Here is an 18,329-nt window from a genome sequence, read left to right as displayed (position 1 = left end):
GTCTGCTAGTCAGCGGATTATCCCGGCTGTTAAGCAAGCTACACCACCTGTAGATTGGACACTTAATTTTTTCAAAGGAAATGCTTCGGGACCACGGGATACTCAGTGAAGAGCATCAGGAGGCACCCCAAGGCATAGGGGCTGGGACTGGCGGTAGGACGCCTTGTGGTGGACAGCCGAGCTCGATCCTTATAAAAGCTTTTTAACTGCAGCAGCTTTAGTGGACGCTACTGGAGCTGGAATTACGCGGCTGCTGGCATGAGACTTGCCCTTCAATAGATCCTTGTAAAAGGATTGAAAGTGTATTCATTCAAATTAGAGAGACAATTTAAATTAAAAAGCTTAGAGCTGCCTCCACCACAGGGGGGCTCGCTCGACCCACCAGCGGACAGGCACCAGTATTGGAAGAGGGGGGCTGGCTGTCAGGGTCCACCGCGGCTCTGGCACAAACGGAGGTGGCACGGGCAGGAACGGACTGGCCGTGTCGTCTTCTCACTTTTTGGATTTTAGAAGGGCATGACATGCCTATATCTGTGTCTCCCCCTCCTTTTACTCCTCCACCTCTTTTCTTTTCGCATGACTATATGTACTTGTCACTTTTCCATGTGTTAGTTATGTCTTCTGAGCAGTTTGTCAGCTTTTTGACACCTTTGAAGGTGTTTTCTATGTGTTTCTATGTGTTTTTGTTTGCCTGCCATTGGTTTTAACGGTGTTCGAAGGTGTTCGACGAATAGTTCAACGAACAGTTCGGCGAACACAAGGGTGTTCGACGAACCGAACCGAACTCGAACACTACGGGGGTGGCTCAACACTAGTTCTAATTAGAATTTTGTACATATATTTCTATTGTTTTTATTTTCCCTCCCCCTGTTCATGCAATTTGTACTGCTGATGTCCTGACTCATAAAGCCTGTGTTTTTTCCACTTTGATACGCCTGAAGAAGGAGTTAGGCTGTGTGCCCATGATGCGTTTTTTAAGCGTTTCTGCAGCGGCAAAAACGCTGCAGAAATGCTTAAAAAATGCATGGTAGAAGGCTTGCCATGTTCCCCAATGATAATCCGCATGTGCTGTGCACATGCTGCGGAGATTTTCGCTGCGGATTATCATTGTGGAAAAAAATGCAGCACTACCAATTATTTTGCTGAAGTGCTGCGTTTTCGCCGCCATTGACTTGCATTAGATCGCATGGATTACGCATCACTGTATATGTAGATGCGCATTCCATGCATTCTATTGTGCAGATGGTACCCAGGTCTAGAGAAGAGGAGACTCTCCTCCGGACCCGGGTACCATAGAAAACTGTAAAAAAAAAGAATAAAATAAAAAATAAATATATACTTACCTTCTGGCGGCCCGCGATGCGCTCCTCCTCGCATGCTGACAGTTCGCGATGTACTGAAGGACCTGCGCTGACGTCAGAGTCATGTGACGGGTCACGCGACGCTGACGTCGGCAGGTCCTTCAGTGTAGTGCTGTCGGCAGTCGGGACAGAGGGAAACAAGACACCGGGGGCCATCGGAAGGTAAGTATAGATTTATTTTTTATTTTTTACCATTCTTTAAGGTCACACTATATAAATCCATGCCATTTGCATGGATTTATATAGTGTGACCAAGTTGACAAGCACTTTCCAAGTGATGCTAAAATCTCTTGGAAAGCGCTTGACAACCCGCATGCGGAAATGCATGTGAAGAACGCTTCACTTCCGCATGTCCCTGGCAGGAAAAACGCATGTACAATCCGAATGCGCTTTTTTTCTGCCAGTGAGATGCAGAAACACTCAGGAAAAAATCCTGAGCATTTCTGCATCGTGGGCACATAGCCTTAGACCAACTCTGAAAAGCATAGCATATTTACACAATAGAAAGTTTCTATCTATGGACCTCTTTTGACAGCGCTCTTTTAACCGCTTCACGACCGCCCACTGTAGATAAACGTGTGCAGCGCCGACGTTTAAAAACGGTGGGTGGTCCCGCAGCGCTCAGGACCCCCAGGGTCCTGCAAGCGCTGCGGGTGCGGTGCAGAGCGATAGCTCTGACAGGGAACATCATCGGGACCTGATTGGATCAGGTTCCAGTGATGTTAACCCTTTGCTATCTTCTATATGCCACGATCTATAGTGATCGCGGCATATAGAAGATAGTAAGAGGAGAGGGGGTCGTCTACTTACCTCTCCGACGACCCCTGATACCTTCCAGGACCTGGCGTTGTTATAGCAGCTGGAGGTCACATGACCACCTCCAGATCTGCCATATATGGTGTCCTGCTAGGCTCAGCCTGCAAGCTGAGTCCAGCAGGAGACACAGTGTGAAACTGTCAGCAGTGGTCTCATACAATGTAATATATGTCTATTACATTACATGAGATCAGTGATCAGAAAAATAAAAATTAATGTCCCATACAGGGACTAAGTAAAAATGTAAAAAAAAGTCAAAAAAATGTTTTCAAACTGTTAAAAAAATCACAAAATAAATAAAAATAAATAAATAAAATATTAAACCGATAAATCCGTATATTTATGCAAAAACAAAAAAAGTACACATATTTGGTATCGCCGCATCCGAAACAACCCGAGCTATAAAACTGTCACACTAATTAACTCCTTCTGTGCACACCGTAATAAAAATAAATAAAAAACGGAGCAAAAAACTATACTTTTTCCTCATATCGCCAAACAAAAAGTGGAAAAAAATGCGATCAAAAAGCAAAATGGAAATAAAAATGGTACCGCTGAAAATGTCATCTTGTTCCGCAAAAAAAAAGCCGCCATACAGCTCCATCAGCCGAAAAATAAAAAAGTTATAGCTCAGAATAAAGCGAAGCAAAAAAAATATTTTTTCTATAAAATTGTTTGATTGTGTAAAAGCGCCAAAACATAAAAAAATATATACAGTAAGTGTAGTATCGCTGTAAATGTACTGACCCAAAGAATAATGCTGCCTTATCACTTTTACCACACGCAGAACGGCATAAAAAAAAACCTCAAAAAACAATTCCTGAATTGTTGGTTTTTGTTAATTTTACCTCCCAAAAAAACGGAATAGAAAGCGATCAAAAAATGTCACATACCTAAAAATGGTTCGAATAAAAATGTCAACTCGTCCCACAAAAAACAAGCCGTCACATGACTCTATCGGCCGAAATATGGAAAAATTATAGCTCTCAAAATATGGCGATGCAAAAACTAGATTTTGCAAAAAAAAGCGTCTTTTAGTGTGTGACAGCTGTCAATCATAAAAACCCGATATAAATCTGGTGTCTCTGTAATCGCACCGACCTGAAGAATAAAGTAATCTCATCACTTATACCGCACAAGGAACAGCGTAAAAAATAAATAAAACCAATTCTTCACCTGCTACTGATTTGTTTATTATGTCTCCCAATGTGCTCACCACACATCTAGATAAGTTCCCTAAGGGGTCTAGTTTACAAAATGGTGTCACTTGTGGGTGGTTTCCACTGTTTAGGCACATTAAGGGCTCCCCAAATGCGACATGGCGTCCGCTAATTATTCAAACAAATTTTACATTCAAAAAGTCAAATGGCGCTCCTTCCTTTCCAAACCCTGCAGTGTACCCAAATAGTGGTTTTCCCCCACATATGGGGTATCGGCATACTCAGGAGAAATTGCACAGCAAATTTAATGGTGCAATTTCTCCTGTTACCCTTATGATAATGCAAAATTAGGGGATGAAAAACATTTTTTGTGGGAAAAATGTGAAAATTTTATTTTTACAGCTCAATATTATAAACTTCTGTGAAGCACCTTGGGGTTCAAGGTGCTCACCACACATCTAGATAAGTTCTCTAAGGGGTCTAGTTTCCAAAATGGTGTCACTTGTGGGGGGTTTCCACTGTTTAGGCACATCAGGAGCTCTCCAAACGCAACATGGCGTCTGCTAATTATTGAAACAAATTTTACATTCAAAAAGTCTAATGGCACTCCTTCCCTTCCGAACCCTGCAGTGCGCCCAAACAGTGGTTTTCCCTCACATATGGGGTATCAGCGTACTCAAGAGAAATTGCACAAAAAATTTTGGGGTCCATTTTTTCCTGTTACCCCTGCGAAAATAAAAAAAATTGGGTCTAAAGTAAATGTTAATTTTTTTCTTCCACATTCCAAAAATTCCTGTGAAGCACCTGAAGGGTTAATAAAGTTCTTGAATGTGGTTTTGAGCACCTTGAGGGGTGTAGTTTTTAGAATGGTGTCACTTTTGGGTATTTTCTGTCATAAAGACCCCTCAAAGTGACTTCAAATATGATGTGGTCCCTAAAAAATGTTTTTGTAAATTTTGTTGGAAAAATGAGAAATCGCTGGTCAACTTTTAACCCTTATAGCTCCCTAACAACAAAAAATTTTGGTTCCAAAATTGTGCTGATGTAAAGTAGACATGTGGGAAATGTTATTTATTAACTATTTTGTGTGACATATCTCTCTGATTTAAGGGCATGAAAATTCAAAGTTTGAAAATTGCAAAATTTTCAAAATTTTCGCCAAATTTCCGATTTTTTCACAAATAAACGCAAGTGATATCGAAGAAATTTTACCACTATCATGAAGTACAATATGTCACGAAAAAACAATCTCAGAAACAGGGGAATCCGTTGAAGCGTTCCAGAGTAATTACTTCATAAAGTGACAGTGCTTAGAATTGAAAAAATTGGCCCGGTCACGAAGGCAAAAACAGGCTCTGGCGCGAAGTGGTTAACTTGCTTGCTGCTATGTATTTCGATTTTATTTAATGATTGACTAGAGTGGTGATGCATGCTGATGACGCAGAGTCCCTAGATCCAGGAAGGTAGAGTATCTGCTTTGCTTATTAATTTAGTGAATTTTGGGTCCACTTTTCTGAAAGTGGAAAACTTCTTTAAAGAGAATGTGTCAGCAGGGTTTTGCCAGCTAATCTGAGAGCAGCATAATATAGGGACAGAGACTCCTATTCTAGTGATGTGTCACTTACTGAGCTGTTTGCTGTAGTTTTGAGAAAATTACTGTTTTATCAGCAGGAGATTATGACTAGTAGTCTAGTAAACCTGTTGCGAGATAGTATAACCACGCCCCCACCACTGATTGGCAGTGTACACAGAAAGCTGCCAATCAGTGGTGTGGGATGAGTTATAGAGAGCACAGCATTCACGGAACTGCTAGCTCTGCAGCAGATAAAACAGTGATTCCATACAACCTTCATGAGGCAGGCCAGTAAGTGATACATTGCAAGAATCAGGGTCTCTGCCCCTACATTATGCTGCTATCTGATGTGGTTGCTGAAACCTGGTGACAGATTGCCTTTTTATAGGTAATACAGTACATATCACTCAAGAAACAAATCCTAGAATCAAAAGGAATCAATGTATTAATAATCTGATCCAATTAAGAAATAATTTATTTTCAATACTTGGATAAGACATCTCCAAGTGAGAAGATACCAGTCGGCTTTACCAGGCACTTTAGGCAAGAATCATTTTGTCATCTTTTAATTATAAACAGAAAACCGTCCAAGAGTAAAGTCTGAACACAAACATGAACTGAGTTATTTTATGACTGGACTTTATTCATATAGTTAATTAAAACATTAAAAACATCTTGATTCAGTTTTAAAGCCAACATCTACTCAAATATGACTTGTTGTGACACCACCAAGTGTTCTTCTTAGTATGTTACATTTGACTTAAAGTGCACCTGTCAGCAGGATTGTTCTCAGTAAACTACATACACTGTCAGGTGGGCGACATTACACTGATTAAAATGATTCCTTGGTTGTATGCTCTTATCACAGCTCACTGATCGTTCACTGACCTGCCTCCTATTTTACCTAGCCCCTCAATACTAGATGCATTAAGTAAAATAGGAGGCAGGTCAGTGAAGGCACAGTGAGCCAGTGAGCTGTCATAAGAGCATACAGATGAATATGTAAGCAGAGCACCAGATAGAGCGCCCTCCACAGTTCCTCCCCGGAGCATGAGCATATCATTATCTACAAACTGAAAGTAAAGATTACACAAGAACCACAGGACAGATTTCATCAACCAAGGAATAATTTTAATCTCCCACCTGACAGTGTATGTAGTTTACTGAGCACAATCCTGCTGACAGGTGCGTTTTAAGAACTTAGGTTATGTTCTTCTGATGATTCTAGCACAGATACAATGTATTGTATTAATGTGATCCTTATTGCTATTATTTCATATTTATTATATTAGTTTCTAGCTTTGTCATTTTTCATGTAGTTTTGCAAATTATGCAGGCACCTAAAGTACTAGAGGTCACAACATTATTGCTGCAGGATCCAATGCAAGAACGGAATGCAAATAGAAATATAATTAGTTATTCTTTTCATTCTGCCTTGAAGCCATCAGCGAAGGCGGTCATTTCCATATTGTGACCTTTATAAAATTTTACTGCTAAATCAGCACAATATTCTTAGACAACCATATATTGTAATTTCAATAAATAATTTTCTTAAGAGCTTTTAGTAAAATGCTAATGTAGATGGGTTTTACATATTTCCAAACATTTCAATACAATTATACAACACAAATGATTGTCTACAAGGTATTTTACTAATAGTAGAGGAATATGTGACATCTTATGAAACCAAATATCTGTTGTGATATAATATTACGTGCTCTTCCTGTCAATTATGTGGATTTTTTCGAGAGATTGGCATTTACTGTCCAATCTGCCAATTTCAGTTTTTATCCCTTCTTTCAGCAGACCAGACACTTTCCATAGACACCAGTGAAGTAGCACTTCAGCAGCAACATATGGAAGAGAAGTAGCACTTCAGCAGCAACATATGGAATATTTTTCCACATGGATTTTATATGAACATGCGAGGAATAGAAATTTTTGGCATGTGCCATTGTATTTAGGGATGAGCGAACCTGAACTGGAAAGTTTGGGGTTCGTACCGAACTTCAAGTATCTGGTACCAGACCCTGAACATGGAGTACTTACTGTATGTCCAGTTTCCTATATGGGTCTATAAGTCTAATAACGCTTGTTGAAAGGCTTCAGCACAGCCAATCAACAAGCTTTAAGTTGTCAAGTACTGGCATGTCTGTGATTGGCTGGCGCAACACGTGACCCGGTCTGACAGTAAAAAAGAAAATAATAATTAAAAATTAGCCGAGGGAAAACAGACAGCTGTGAGCTGGTATTTTTAGACTAGGAAGGGCCAATATCGATCAGTCATTCATCAGTCTGGCACTGGCACTGCGCATTGTGAGAACCAGCCACTATGAACCGAGGTGACCTTACTGACTGGGCCACGAACCGAGGAGTGTCTTGAGGGGCGTGACTAGGGGCCTCACCACATCCGACCACGAACACACGGCGGCTTAATCGACTCCGTGGTCCGAGGAGGGACGTGGGAGGTGGCCCAGGTGCTACTCCAGGTCAGACCCCGGTCGCAGATGTTGACCCACACCGGGGAATGCAGGAACGGGCAGGTTAGGCTGGTATGCAGACAGGTGGGTACTGGCAGGCATGGTTGGTATACAGACAGGTGAGTACTGGCAGGCACGGCAGGTATGCAGACAGGCGCGTACTGGCAGGCACGGCAGGTATGCAGACAGGCGGGTACTGGCAGGGACGGCAGGTATGCAGACAGGCCGATATTGGCAGGTAGGAAAGCAGGCTGGATAGGGACCAGTACAGACTGGGATGCAGACAGGCCGATACTGGCAGGTAGGAAAGCAGGCTGGATAGGGACCAGTACAGACTGGGATACAGGAACAGAGCTGCAGGTGCGGTGGACAAGCAGAGCAGAGCCACAGGCGCAGAGGACAAGCAGAGCAGAACCGCAGGCGTGGAGGACAAGCGGAGCAGAGCAGAGCAGAACCGCAGGTGCAGAGGACAAGCAGAGCAGAACCGCAGGTGGGGAGGACAAGCGGAACAGAGCAGAACTGCAGGTGCGGAGGACAAGCCGGAGCAGAGCAGTACCGCAGGCGCGGAGGACAAGCAGAGCAGAACTGCAGACACGGAAGACAAGCAGAGCAGAACCGCAGGCGCGGAGGACAAGCAGAGCAGAGCAGAACCGCAGGCGTGGAGGACAAGCGGAGCAGAGCAGAGCGGAACCGAAGGTGCAGAGGACTAGCGGAGCAGAGCAGAGCGGAACCGCAGGTGCGGAGGACAAGTGGAGCAGAGCTGAACCGCAAGTGCGGAAGACAAGAGGAGCAGAGTGGAACTGCAGGTGCAGGCAGACAGGACATGGCTCTGTTCACATGGAACAGACTGGGAAACACAGGAAGATAGCTAGAACACAGGAGGTAGATACAGAGGCAGGGAAATGGGACAAGCAGAACCAGATACACACAAGGTACTTGCAATGAATTAGGGAGTGGACACAAAACTCACAAACAGAAGTACAGAGACAACGAGTTGGAGTTAGGTGCAGGTTCAGACACTGCAGGAAAAGGAAAGGATCGGACATAGAGAGAAACAGGTAATGGGCTAGGTCACAGTTCAGACAGGTACTGAACCTGGAACAAGATACAGGAACAAGCCTGGGTACTCAGCCCCCAGGGTGGTGGAAACAGACTAGAAGTCACAGATACTGGTAACGAGCCTGGGTACTCAGCCCCCAGGGTGGCGGAAACAGACTAGAAGTCACAGATACAGGTAACAGGCCTGGGTACTGAGCCCCCAGGGTGGCGGAAACAGACAAAATACAGGACAGGACCTGGCAACTCAGTTGCACAGAACACACTGAAAGAAAACTTTGCTCAAGCACCTCCTACTGGGTGGAGGGGGTTTAAGTATCCAGTGACTCACACCAATAGGCTGGGGACGCATTAGGACTGCGTACACTGTAACTTTAAGAATCAGGAAGTAACAGCGCCACCGCCCTAAGAAATGAGACAAGAGGCATGCACATAGCAAGTAATGGAGCAAAGTGTGCAGCCTGGACTGATAGGTAAGTTGGCGGTCTTGCTCGGTGGGAGATGGTAAGCCATGCCAGCATGCCGCCAGGCATGTTACACTGACGTCACCTCAGATCACAGCAGCCGGTTCTCACAAGGGCAGCCAGACTAATGAGTGACTGTGAGTCCAGTACTCGGCACTCCGGCACTCATTAGTCCGGCACTTGAACTACCGCGAGCCCCGGTGGCTGTGAATTTAGGTAACAGTTCACAGCCCCTGGGTCTCCTGGCAGCTGTGAAGCTCGAAAATCTTAAGGTAGCCTTTAAGGTTACTGGAGTTTCCAGCTGCTGGAACACTTGGAGACTGTGAACTAAGGTTACCTTGTTTGTGTATTTTACTGTACTTGTTAATAAATAAATAAATGAAAAAAAACACATGGTGTCCCCTCTATTTTTAATACCCAGCTGAGGGAAAGCAGACAGCTGGGGATCTGGTGTTATTATTCTGGGAAGAGGCCAATATCCATGAAACTTCCCAGGCTATTAATATCAGCTCACAGCTGTCTGCATAGCCTTTACTGGTTATTAAAATGGGGGGACCCCCCCAAAAATATTGTGGGGTTCCCCCCATTTTTAATAACCAGCAGCAAAATCTAAGCAGATAGATTGATATTGGCCCCCTCCCAGACTAGTAACACCAGCCCTCAGCCGCCCAAGAAATGGCGCATCCATTAGATGCGCCATTTCTGATGCTTAGCCTCGACTCTTCCCACTTTATTTGGTGCATTGGCAAGCAGGGTAATTGTTTTCGGGTTGATGTCAGGTTTGTAATGACCACTGACATGAAGCCCAGGGGTTAGTAATGGAAAGGCATCTATAAGACACGCCCATTACTAACCTCGTAAGTTTAAAGCAAAAAAAAACACACAGAGCAAAGTCCTTTATTTGCACAAAGCACTCCCTGACCCTCTTTTACCCATTTATTACCTTAAAAAATCAAATAATCCAAAATGGTCCACTGTAAATTCATCCCACATCCCACAATGATCCCCACCTCTGCTACATCCAGATGCAGTGCTGAGCAGTGACATCAGTAATGTGACCGCTCACCACGGCATCCGGCACACACTGACAGTGTAGCATCGGTTCCTCTGCCCCCTGCCAGGCAGAGACGCCGTCCCACTCACCTCCTCGCTCCCCGCTCTGCGTTCTCCAGTGCTCCTCTTCCTGCTGCCGGCGTGCGCAGCTCCCCGGGCACTGTGCTTAGGGCACGCTCGCACTCCCTCTTAAAAGGGCCGTGCGCCGTCCTAAGGAGTCCCCGGCCAATAGCCGAGGGTCCTACCATATATAAGGCTCCTCCTCCAAAATGGAGGTGCCCGAGCAAAAGTTGTTGTACAGTGTTTCTTACCTCTGCTTCAGCCCTCAGGTCCCGCTGCTAGTCTGACTACCAGTCCTGTTACCTGCCTGTTACCTGCCTGTTACCTGCCGTGCCTGCCAGCCCACTGACCTGGGAGCACTTGCCTGTTGCATGCCTGTTACCAGCCGTGCCTGCCAGCCCGCTCACCTGGGAGCGCTTGCCTGTTGCCTGCCTGTTACCTGCCATGCCTGCCAGCCCGCTCACCTTGGAGAACTTGCCTGTGACCTGCCTGTTACCCGCTTGTTACCTGCCGTGCCTTCCCGGAGGATCCTGCCGTCACTTGCCGTGACCACCTGCCAGCCCACCTAGAGACTCCTGCCGTCACTTGCCGTGTCTACCTGATAGCCTACCTGGAGGCTTCTGCTCGCCAGCCTGCCTGCTGTGCCTACCTGCTATTCCGGTCAGTCCCTGCCATCTGTACCGTGGGAGTCACCTGCTCCCTTACAAGGTTGTCCCCAGAGTAGCACCTGGTCCCTCTGCTCAGTCCCTCCCAGATCATGGAGTCGTTAGCCGCCGTACGACCAGGGTCAGTCTGAGTTGATACTTAGTCACGCCCCTCTAGGTCCCTCCTTGCACCGTAGCACAGAGGTTCCACCTCCCGGACCCGTAACAGACAGTAGCGTGTGAATCCGGATACTGCGACGAGCGCTGACATCAGTAAGGTTACCGCAGGTCATCGGCTATGAACTGCGATAACCTTACTGACATCAGCGCTCGCAGGGTGTGAAATTTATCACGCTGCAAGCGGTGACATCAGTAAGGTTACCGCAGTTCGTAGCCAATTGACTGGGTGCGCCAATGAACTGGAAGCTAAATGGATATTGGCCCCTTTCCAGCATAATAAGACCAAGTTTACAGCTGTCTGCTTTCCATTGGCAGGTTATTAAAAATAGGGGGGACCCCACATCATTTTTTTAATTAATTTATTTATTAACAAGCACAGTAAACTACACACGCAGGACCTCCGCCTCCAGGTTCAACATTATTATTTTTTTTTTTTTTTAAATTCTGTTATTTTAAGTCATTTTCCTATCGACATTTGTTTGGAGGGTAATTATCCTTGCTGCGACCATTTTACAGCCATTTTACAACACCAAAGTTCGGGTCCCCATTGACTTGTATTGGGTTTGGGTTCGGGGTCAAGTTCGGGGTCAAGTTTGGACTTCTTATTGTACTTCCCACACAAAATAGCCCACACACATTTCCCCTCTCCATAATATCCCCCCACACTGCTCCTCTCTATAATGTCCCCTGACATAATATCCCCACACTGCCCCTCTCCATAATGTCTCTCTCCATAATGTCCCTCTCTATAAGGTCCCCACACATACTGTCCCTTTCCATATTTCCCCCCACAGCCTCTCTACATAAAGTCCCCTCTACCCAACTGCCCCTTGCTATAATATGCCACCTAATTTTCTCATAATGTTCCCCATTGCCCCATAATGTCTCAAATTGTTCCATGATGTCACCGTTTGCCGAATAATGTCCCCCATTGCCCAATACTGTTTGAAATTGCCCCATAATGTCCTTCATTGCCCGATAATGTCTCAAATTGCCCCATAATGTCCTCCATTGCCCGATAATGTCTCAAATTGCCTCATACTGTCCATCATTGCCCCATTATGATTCAAATTGCCCCATAATATCCCTCATTTCCCCCAATGAGGTCCACCATGGCCACATTATGTGCCCTGGTAGCAACACAAACCACCCCTCACCTCAGCCCCCTCATCTAAAATACCATGACATTTAATCTTCAGCTCCTCCGTGGATCGCTTACCGGGGTCCGACGTCTCTGTTTCCTGTGCGGCGCTGGCAGCAGTGTGATGAGGTCAGCAGAGCGCAACTCTGTGAGCCCCACTAAACTTTTGACGAGCTGCATGAAGCCTGCAGGCCGCATGTTGTGCAGGCCTGACATACAGTACAGACCAAAAGTTTGGACACACCTTCTCATTTAAAGATTTTTCTGTATTTTCATGACTATGAAAATTGTATATTCACACTGAAGGCATCAAAACTATGAATTAACACATGTGGAATTATATACTTAACAAAAAAAGTGTGAAACAACTGAAAATATGTCTTATATTCTAGGTTCTTCAAAGTAGCCACCTTTTGCTTTGATGACTGCTTTGCACACTCTTGGCATTCTCTTGATGAGCTTCAAGAGGTAGTCACCGGAAATGGTCTTCCAACAATCTTGAAGGAGTTCCCAGAGATGCTTAGCACTTGTTGGTCCTTTTGCCTTCACTCTGCGGTCCAACTCACCCCAAACCATCTCGATTACGTTCAGGTCTGGTGACTGTGGAGGCCAGGTCATCTGGTGTAGCACCCCATCACTCTCCTTCTTGGTCAAATAGCCCTTACACAGCCTGGAGGTGTGTTTAGGGTCATTGTCCTGTTAAAACATAAATGATGGTGCAACTAAACGCAAACCGGATGGAATAGCATGCCGCTGCAAGATGCTGTGGTAAACATGCTGGTTCAGTATGCCTTCAATTTTGAATAAATCCCCAACAGTGTCACCAGCAAAGCACCCCCACACCATCACACCTCCTCCTCCATGCTTCATGGTGGGAACCAAGCATGTAGAGTACATCCGTTCACCTTTTCTGCGTCGCACAAAGACAAGGAGGTTGGAACCAAAGATCTCAAATTTGGACTCATCAGACCAAAGCACAGATTTCCACTGGTCTAATGTCCATTCCTTCTGTTCTTTAGCCCAAACAAGTCTCTTCTGCTTGTTGCCTGTCCTTAGCAGTGGTTTCCTAGCAGCTATTTTACCATGAAGGCCTGCTGCACAAAGTCTTCTCTTAACAGTTGTTGAAGAGATGTGTCTGCTGCTAGAACTCTGTGTGGCACAGACCTGGTCTCTAATCTGAGCTGCTGTTAACCTGTGATTTCTGAGGCTGGTGACTCGGATAAACTTATCCTCAGAAGCAGAGGTGACTCTTGGTCTTCCTTTCCTGGGGCGGTCCTCATGTGAGCCAGTTTCTTTGTAGCGCTTGATGGATTTTGGAACTGCACTTGGGGACACTTTCAAAGTTTCTCCAATTTTTCACACTGACTGACCTTCATTTCTTAAAGTAATGATGGCCACTCGTTTTTCTTTACTTAGCTGCTTTTTTCTTGCCATAATACAAATTCTAACAGTCTATTCAGTAGGACTATCAGCTGTGTATCCACCAGACTTCTGCACAACACAACTGATTGCCCCAACCCCATTTATAAGGCAAGAAATCCCACTTATTAAACCTGACAGGGCACACCTGTGAAGTGAAAACCATTTCCGGTGGCTACCTCTTGAAGCTCATGAAGAGAATGCCAAGAGTGTGCAAAGCAGTCATCAAAGCAAAAGGTGGCTACTTTGAAGAACCTAGAATATAAGACATATTTTCAGTTGTTTCACACTTTTTTGTTAAGTATATAATTCCACATGTGTTAATTCATAGTTTTGATGCCTTCAGTGTGAATGTACAATTTTCATAGTCATGAAAATACAGAAAAATCTTTAAATGAGAAGGTGTGTCCAAACTTTTGGTCTGTACTGTATAACATCAGTTTTATCACACAAGGGTACAGTATATCTGATTTTTGGTTCATACTGGTATCCTTAGAAAACTAATCCCACAAAATTACTGTTTGATATGAACACATTAAACAAGATTTATCTTTCCCCTTAACTGTGCTTCTGCATTTTCATATCAATACTTTGAAGTGGTTATTCAGAAAGTAACCTTTATAAAAATTAAATTAAATATATAGTAAAGTTAATCAGATGATAGGGAATATGACTGTTCAATTTCTAATTTTTAGTGCAAAACTGGCTGCCTACTTACATTGCTGCCTAGGAGTTCGGACATGATAGAAGGAAATTTTCTCCTCTCTGTGATGGAGAAAGAAGAGAAAAGCAGCGTCTGGTAAACTCGGGAAAACAATAAATTAATATTGTTAATAATAATTAACACATGGATGCCTATTTATCTTTTGTAATAATACATTTTCCCTGCAGCTACAACACGCTGGCTGTGGCTGTCCACTGCTGTAGCTCCCATGTTAAAAGAGTTGCTTTTATGAAACAACCCCTTTAATGGGGTTTTCCACGTTCAAAAGTGTTTTAATGTATGTAAAGTTCAAAAGGATGCAACTTACTGATATCTGAATAAAGAAGGTTTTCCCAGGGAAATCAATGGCGGTCTTGTGTCCCAGCACCTTTTACTTCTGTGTTAGTTTTGACTCAGGAGGAGGCATTTTGCGTTGGCACACCGCCAGTGATTTGTATGAAGGAGCAGGGGTGGACACATTCAGAAGCATGAACAGTAGATGGTCCATTTGCAGTTCAATAGTTCATCATAATGCACAATTCCACTTGCTTTGGAGGTGATACTATCCCCACTTATCTTTTGCACCTCTGTGATGCTGCACAGGTTGCACTAATGGTATGTTCACCCCTGGGTAAGGGGCTAGCTGACCTGCTCATTTCAATAGCTCAACTAGCCCTCTTCTCAGTCTATGAATAAGCAGACTTAGCTATTGAAATGAGTAGTCAGCCAGACCCCATTAGGTATAGCTGGATCGAGCTGTGAGTGAATCTTTACAACAGTTCAACCCATATGTTGAATTGCAATGTGTGCTATATGTTTACAGACTTAAAACCTACAAAAGACAAAAGACAAAAATATATCTCATACCCTACCATCATTATATATAAATGTAAAGCAAAGTTGCATAATAAATATAGGGTACTTAGTGAACTATTTTTGATCAAAAAAAGTATACAAGCCATCCCACCAGCGGCAAGGTGACCCTAAATTGGGACGGTACCTATACTGCCTATATTAAAAACCTTACTGTATATCAAAGTTGAAGCAATGCATATAAAAGGGTAGACAAATAGGACCGGGTCCCAACTCCAGACCACCCAGGCCCGTGGTAAGCTACATATATACCAGTGGGCTCAACAAAGGGGATGCCACACCCTTAAATTGCACAGAATGCAAACAAGACAAAAAACCAGGCAATGTGAACTGAGGTCTAAGATGGTAGACATGCAAGAAATAGGAGCATGTTCACACTAGCAAAAAAGAAACAAAACCTACAAAAGACAAAAGACAAAAATATATCTCATACCCTACCATCATTATATATAAATGTAAAGCAAAGTTGCATAATAAATATAGGGTACTTAGTGAACTATTTTTGATCAAAAAAAGTATACAAGCCGTCCCACCAGCGGCAAGGTGACCCTAAATTGGGACGGTACCTATACTGCCTATATTAAAAACCTTACTGTATATCAAAGTTGAAGCAATGCATATAAAAGGGTAGACAAATAGGACCGGGTCCCAACTCCAGACCACCCAGGCCCGTGGTAAGCTACATATATACCAGTCAGCTCAAAAAAGGGGATGCCACACCCTTAAATTGCACAGAATGCAAACAAGACAAAAAACCAGGCAATGTGAACTGAGGTCTAAGATGGTAGACATGCAAGAAATAGGAGCATGTTCACACTAGCAAAAAAGAAACAAAACCTACAAAAGACAAAAGACAAAAATATATCTCATACCCTACCATCATTATATATAAATGTAAAGCAAAGTTGCATAATAAATATAGGGTACTTAGTGAACTATTTTTGATCAAAAAAAGTATACAAGCCGTCCCACCAGCGGCAAGGTGACCCTAAATTGGGACGGTACCTATACTGCCTATATTAAAAACCTTACTGTATATCAAAGTTGAAGCAATGCATATAAAAGGGTAGACAAATAGGACCGGGTCCCAACTCCAGACCACCCAGGCCCGTGGTAAGCTACATATATACCAGTCAGCTCAACAAAGGGGATGCCACACCCTTAAATTGCACAGAATGCAAACAAGACAAAAAACCAGGCAATGTGAACTGAGGTCTAAGATGGTAGACATGCAAGAAATAGGAGCATGTTCACACTAGCAAAAAAGAAACAAAACCTACAAAAGACAAAAGACAAAAATATATCTCATACCCTACCATCATTATATATAAATGTAAAGCAAAGTTGCATAATAAATATAGGGTACTTAGTGAACTATTTTTGATCAAAAAAAGTATACAAGCCGTCCCACCAGCGGCAAGGTGACCCTAAATTGGGACGGTACCTATACTGCCTATATTAAAAACCTTACTGTATATCAAAGTTGAAGCAATGCATATAAAAGGGTAGACAAATAGGACCGGGTCCCAACTCCAGACCACCCAGGCCCGTGGTAAGCTACATATATACCAGTCAGCTCAAAAAAGGGGATGCCACACCCTTAAATTGCACAGAATGCAAACAAGACAAAAAAACAGGCAATGTGAACTGAGGTCTAAGATGGTAGACATGCAAGAAATAGGAGCATGTTCACACTAGCAAAAAAGAAACAAAACCTACAAAAGACAAAAGACAAAAATATATCTCATACCCTACCATCATTATATATAAATGTAAAGCAAAGTTGCATAATAAATATAGGGTACTTAGTGAACTATTTTTGATCAAAAAAAGTATACAAGCCGTCCCACCAGCGGCAAGGTGACCCTAAATTGGGACGGTACCTATACTGCCTATATTAAAAACCTTACTGTATATCAAAGTTGAAGCAATGCATATAAAAGGGTAGACAAATAGGACCGGGTCCCAACTCCAGACCACCCAGGCCCGTGGTAAGCTACATATATACCAGTCAGCTCAACAAAGGGGATGCCACACCCTTAAATTGCACAGAATGCAAACAAGACAAAAAACCAGGCAATGTGAACTGAGGTCTAAGATGGTAGACATGCAAGAAATAGGAGCATGTTCACACTAGCAAAAAAGAAACAAAACCTACAAAAGACAAAAGACAAAAATATATCTCATACCCTACCATTATTATATATAAATGTAAAGCAAAGTTGCATAATAAATATAGGGTACTTAGTGAACTATTTTTGATCAAAAAAAGTATACAAGCCGTCCCACCAGCGGCAAGGTGACCCTAAATTGGGACGGTACCTATACTGCCTATATTAAAAACCTTACTGTATATCAAAATAGGACCGGGTCCCAACTCCAGACCACCCAGGCCCGTGGTAAGCTACATATATACCAGTCAGCTCAACAAAGGGGATGCCACACCCTTAAATTGCACAGAATGCAAACAAGACAATTTAAGGGTGTGGCATCCCCTTTGTTGAGCTGACTGGTATATATGTAGCTTACCACGGGCCTGGGTGGTCTGGAGTTGGGACCCGGTCCTATTTGTCTACCCTTTTATATGCATTGCTTCAACTTTGATATACAGTAAGGTTTTTAATATAGGCAGTATAGGTACCGTCCCAATTTAGGGTCACCTTGCCGCTGGTGGGATGGCTTGTATACTTTTTTTGATCAAAAATAGTTCACTAAGTACCCTATATTTATTATGCAACTTTGCTTTACATTTATATATAATGATGGTAGGGTATGAGATATATTTTTGTCTTTTGTCTTTTGTAGGTTTTGTTTCTTTTTTGCTAGTGTGAACATGCTCCTATTTCTTGCATGTCTACCATCTTAGACCTCAGTTCACATTGCCTGGTTTTTTGTCTTGTTTGCATTCTGTGCAATTTAAGGGTGTGGCATCCCCTTTGTTGAGCTGACTGGTATATATGTAGCTTACCACGGGCCTGGGTGGTCTGGAGTTGGGACCCGGTCCTATTTGTCTACCCTTTTATATGCATTGCTTCAACTTTGATATACAGTAAGGTTTTTAATATAGGCAGTATAGGTACCGTCCCAATTTAGGGTCACCTTGCCGCTGGTGGGACGGCTTGTATACTTTTTTTGATCAAAAATAGTTCACTAAGTACCCTATATTTATTATGCAACTTTGCTTTACATTTATATATAATGATGGTAGGGTATGAGATATATTTTTGTCTTTTGTCTTTTGTAGGTTTTGTTTATTTTTTGCTAGTGTGAACATGCTCCTATTTCTTGCATGTCTACCATCTTAGACCTCAGTTCACATTGCCTGTTTTTTTGTCTTGTTTGCATT

This window comes from Phyllobates terribilis, unplaced genomic scaffold (genome assembly GCF_046119375.1).
Source record: "Phyllobates terribilis strain yellow unplaced genomic scaffold, ASM4611937v1 Scaffold_4__5_contigs__length_816908805, whole genome shotgun sequence".
NCBI lineage: Eukaryota > Metazoa > Chordata > Amphibia > Anura > Dendrobatidae > Phyllobates > Phyllobates terribilis.
This window is presented reverse-complemented; position numbering follows the sequence as displayed.